Raw genomic sequence first — 6000 nt, 5'->3', positions numbered from 1 at the left:
AATTCTGAGTGATTGCATATGATGTTAAAGAAAAATCACACAAAGGGAATTCTCTTAAATCTCACGGATTAAGGTAGTTAGCAATAAACAAGGCTAGAAACCAGACGTGGCCCCAGAAACTGCAGCTGTTGGTACATTCAAACACCACACAGATAATGCTCCTTAACACACTTTCACATTAACCAGTGCCCTTTGCAAATATAGAAAACCCATCACAAAAACAATTATCCACTGGGATATGATAAAGTAGGCAATTTCATGCCCTACTGCTCTAGTTGTCGTGTGCTATTGGAGCTGATTTGTAAATCTCAGCCGTATATCATCTTTATTTCTTCTGCTTGCACTCCAAATAGCACAGGATTTGCATAGTACTGAAATAAGTTGTTAGGAGACAATTTTAATAACATTTTGTAGGGTAGGAAATAATGTGAGGGTCTCCAATAAAAATAAAAAAAAATCAATAGGAGAAATTTAATAACTCTTTTTAAGAAAACTTTTTAAACATATGTTCTCATACATAATTATGTACTTCCTATCTAGAATATATACAATTTAACATGCAGAACACATCATTAATTTGATTTGATATTAAAGCATTCGTTTTACAACTTCAAACCCTGTGTTTTGTATGCAAAATGTGTTTAAGAATATTTATCCAAACTTTTAGATCACTCTGAAAGCAAAAACACTACGGTAAATTGATGTTACTTGATGTTTTACTGCAGAAGAGACTTGCAATTGACTGTTTTGATTTTAACTAAATTGAGCGCTCATATACATGTTGATCAACTGTATTCATCACCTTCAAAGAATCTACCACAGGCAAATGTATTTTATTTTAATCTTTGTGACCATTTTAAACAATAATTGTTTTTTAGCCAACGTTTTGTATAATGTTGACTAGTTTATACTGCACAGTTTTAACATGTCAAACTAGCTTTATTTCATACAGTTTACATAGATACCTAATATCACACTGTTTATATTAATTGTCACATCAACTCTAAAGATTTTTTGTCCTCCTACATCAGAATTTACCTCTCTGGTTCCATTAGTGAAACATTCCAATTGATTTATCACCTCTCAGGTCAAATTTAGCTTCTGCTTGATCATCCTGATTATATAAAAGTTAACCAGGTCAGGGATGATTTGGCCACACGTTTCTAATAACCCAGTCTTAATATTAGGTACTGTATACTGTATGTGAGGGGCACTGGGCATGGAACACCAAGACACTGAAGGTCTGTTGTCATTAAAAATGTGGTAGTGATGGGATCTACAGTATGGCATACAGGAAGTTACTTTCCATGTCTGTAAATGCTTTTAGTTCTGGTAACTGGGAATCAGACAGAACTAGGATCAAACTCTCAGTCGGTTTGATGGCATGCCCTAGGATACTATTATCCATACTAAATACAATGCCATTTTCAGCAACATTTGCCATTTACATCAGAATATGACAAACATATACAGTATGACAAAAATGAAAGTACCAAATTCTTGAGAAAGTATATATTCTGAGCCACAACAAAACATTTTACTGCTTTATGAAACTAATTTGTATTAAACTATTTTTTATGAACCAAGGTTTAACATACATGTAAGACACAATTTAAAATTAATTTTGAAATTGTCTTTTAATTTTTGTTTTTTATGATGACAAGCAGTGAAGCTGTTACCTGATTGATCAGTTCCCTTGCTGTCAAGTTAGAAATAATTGTGTTTATTTTGCTCTCTCTTTTGTATCATAACAGTGTCACTCACATCCTGAGAGAAAGTCAGAGATAAAAACAGTATACTGTAGGATCTATTTATTTTATAATGTAATTGCACATATAAGCAGTTTGCACTGAATCTGAGGAAAATATTTCTTAAATCTAGATTATGCAACAGAAATAACAGAAGTATAGACTTTGATAGTCACTTGTAAATATGGATTTATAGTAGCTGTTATAATTTGAATCTAATACTAATGCCCATACCAAATACCAGAAGTAAAATTTACTAAAGCTCAAAAACCTTTTTAGAATATTTATGTAGTGGCATTATACTGTATATCAAGGTATCATCAATACCTTTTAAGAGAACTTTTGCTTTAATCTATAAGAAAGTCATGATATCTTTAGGATGTGGCTAAAACCTTTTAAAGTGACATGACCTTTGTCACATCTTATATGTCTTAAATGTCTGATGTCTATACTTATTGCATTTTTAATCAAATAAGAACGGATATATTTTTCAATCTTCAGTTTTTACGTTTTGAAACTGGATTAAGAAGAACCTATTGATAAATTGTTGGTTTAGCTGATGCAGGATTTCTGTCCAAACAGTGAAAGCAGGCAGTAGATTAATAAAGTGCTAAGTAGGATACAATAAATTTCAAATGAAAGTTCCTTTGCTTGATTCATATTACAGGTGTTGGCTTTAAACCAGCAACATCTGGGTGGACTTTAGAAAGGAACCCATCTACTCGTTTTGTGACTAAATGAGTAAATACAGTTTTCTTTTATTAGAATAGGAATTACATTCAATGCTCTGCAGGTTTCAATTTACTTAATTTAGACAATCAGGGCCATAATATCCTTACGTCTACCCCAAAAACAAAATACCACTTTATGTCATAAATATAAAACCATGCAAGCCTGAAATGCATCGAAAATGACCATACTGTACTAATTAACTCTGCATTACAGATTTATCCTATGCTTTTACTAACTATTTCAAACACGTTTTGATTCTGTCTTTCATTTATGCTTACTTCATAATTTATTGTTTTTACTGCTGTAGTTTTACCTGACACTCCTCATGGATGATGCCGGATTTCCCATTAGGCACTGTAGGCACAGTACCTAGGGCCAATGAAATTTTTAGGGCCTACGAAGGAGGGAAACTCTAGTGACTAACGAAAAACGAGTCGAAACAACATGTTAGCTAGCAACTCTAGGTGCTTCAAATCAATAATCATACGCTATTTACCAGCTGTTCTAGAAACTAGAAGTATCGAAGTGATGGTCGCTCGACTCGCTCCTTCAATCACGCGGTTTAGTATTAGAATAGTTTAAAGCGCATCATGTCAATCGACGTCTTTCAACCGGCGATTACCCCTCTTTTTGCACATTCCAGAGTGAAAATGCCTAGGGCCTACGAACACCAAAATCCAGCCATGCTTAAAGATAGGGAAAAAAAAGTGATCTTTTATTGAATGTCAGTTTAACAAAACACTTATAAATGGTTAAAACTGGTTGAAATTAAATCTTTTTTAATTTCATATTAAAATCTTTTAATTTTAATATGTCTTTTTATACTTTTAAAATAAGCTCTGTTTCCAAAGCAAGACAAAATACAATGAAAGTTTATCAAGGCTGCATTGAAATCTAACTTGTTCTTAAATGTTTTCAGTGATAAAAGTTATACATTTTCTAAAACCTGTACAGTATATGCATTATACATTTATCGTCAGGCAGCACTTTCATTTGACACTTACATAATCTGCTATGCATTAAACTAAATTAAGTACCATACTGAAACAGCCAAAGTGTGGAAAATTACAAAAGGTGCAGATAAAATTATAAGAGAACGTACTGTATCTGATCCTCTTAGTAACAAATAAATTGCTATGAACATGATGTGAAACTGACTATAAATTGTTGTCGGTCACACTTCAACATCAATAAAATAAAGGAGGAATAGGTATTATTCTGCCTGCGGGTGAGTCAATTTATTCCACTACAAGGACACTATAAATGTAGACTTCAGATTTACAGAAAAGGATCCTATGGCCTAGCCTTCTAAAAAACAGAACATAAAAGACTGTTATCTCTTTAACATAAGAACATGTGAAATAAAGGTTACAAATAAGAGGTGGTTATTTGGTCTAACAGCCCCTAATAGCTAAATGATCAAAAATAAACTAGGATATTGTCTTCAGCAGCATTGTTGGATAGATTTATACCCACAAAACTTGTATAAAAAGTACCTTTCGTTCTCAGTTTTATACAATTTCCCCATAGTTTCCACTTTTGTCCTCTGATTCATGATTCATTGCTGATTCTGAAGAAGTCCACTCGAGTGACTTTAACAAGCAGTTGCACACAATTTCCAGCTCCTTATAAAATATGGCTGCTCTGTGACACACCCTGATGAAAGCAGACTTTTTGCCTCTTATATTGTATACACTTTCAAAAGGAAGTTAACTGGTAGTGAATTAACCAGTTGGAGGTAATTACTGTAAAAAGAGAGAATGAATTTATCTTCATTTTAATATAATGCAATTATAAGATTAATACCAGACGTGAAAACATCTGCACATGGAAGTAATTAAGTTGTTAATGTGTGTATCGGGGGGGGAGACAAAATGCACCATGGAAGGCAGAGTTCATTAAAGTGACAGCATCCTTTTTAGGTAAACCTTTCAAGAACCTAGTGGATATTATTTAAATTTATGCAAACTGTCTCACAGTTGGTTTCATTGTAAATTAGGCAAGTTCAGCAGAATGAAACTTCTCAATAACACAGTCACTCCTGTCTGGAAAACCTGATTGCATAAGATAAAAGTTTCTAAATTTCCCCTAAGTTTTTAATGATTTCTCAGCACAACTGCAGTGTACTGAACAATCCCAAAAGCAGTTAGAGTTACTATTTACTAAGAAACGGGTAATGCAGAGATCTGTTATTTGAAAGTATTTTGTGCCGTTCTTTAATATTGGTTTGGAATAATTCCAAGAAATATATTTTACTTTAAGGGTTACAGCAGCACTATATACTGTACAGTATTTACAGAAAATTTTAATACAGTGGAATATTAAGCAAAACTACTGACACATGATGAACTCATAATGTGTTTTATTATGATTATTATCATCTAATTTTAAATTTTTCTAAAAAAGAACAATACATGTTCTTCTTAAAATATTCACACAGATTTTGGCTTTTGGATTCATAGTGCTTGGTGTTTCTTTTAAAAGTACATCAAATTACTCTTTTTCCTCTTGGCTATGAAGTGTCATTTTCCTATTCTGACTGTAATCAGGATAAAATGTAGTCACAAGCAGCTGTTATAACCACGTGGCTTTCAGTGACCATTATTGAGATTTACAGAAATTCTTTCCAAAACCAGAAAAAGACCTTAAAATAGCAGCTCATAACATTTTGTGATTAGCTCATCTGGAAATCATGTTGCTTACAATGTGGTGTGGAATAATATCCTGGATTGCAGTGTAGACTTCCTGTGCTATGCTGAATAGCATTTCATGAAGACCCAGAACACAAAAAATTGATCAAGACAGCCATGGTTTTTCATACTCACCCTTGCCAAAATCCTGTGGTATCCCATTGTATGCTTCTCCTGGGGAAGTAAATTTCAATCCTAGGATCTGTTAGTCCACATACACAAGATTTTTCTTCCTTAAAAGTATATGTGGTTAATGGCTGTGGAGCACACATAGAGCATCACCAAAGCTCTCTTACTAGACATAAGTCAAAGGACTCTTTTATCTTTCGCTCAAATAAATATTTTTTTATCGAGTTTTCTTTGAAATTATTTCAAACTACATGGATATACCAGCCTGTTTTATAAGTTTGGGAAAAAAACTGCATTGTGCCAATCATTGTTCTAAATTTTCTTGGAGGACAATATATATCTGAGTATTGCTGTATTAACTTCCGTGTAATAATCTTCTGAATTTTTATCATGCAGTGACCAGCAGAACTAATATTCTGCTCTGACACTTTTTTTTAGTTGACTCCTGTTCCAATAAAATAATTCCAAAATAGCTGTGGCATGACTAAACTAACAGTCTTGGGATTACATCCTCCATATTATATCTGCAATTTTTGAGATTAGAGTATTACGGTTTATATGGGCAGAAATATTGCTGCTCATTGATGCTGTATCCCATTTACACAAGGTAAGAAATCCCATTATTATTCAAAGGAATAATCATGATACATTTAGGGCTCAGACATGCATTTTCTACAAATGCAAAATAAAAGAATAAACAC

The sequence above is a fragment of the Atractosteus spatula genome, chromosome 21, assembly GCF_055471065.1.
Source record: "Atractosteus spatula isolate fAtrSpa1 chromosome 21, fAtrSpa1.hap1, whole genome shotgun sequence".
In the NCBI taxonomy this organism is placed as follows: domain Eukaryota; kingdom Metazoa; phylum Chordata; class Actinopteri; order Semionotiformes; family Lepisosteidae; genus Atractosteus; species Atractosteus spatula.
The sequence above is the reverse complement of the archived record's forward strand: the minus strand, read 5'-3'. Positions refer to the sequence as shown.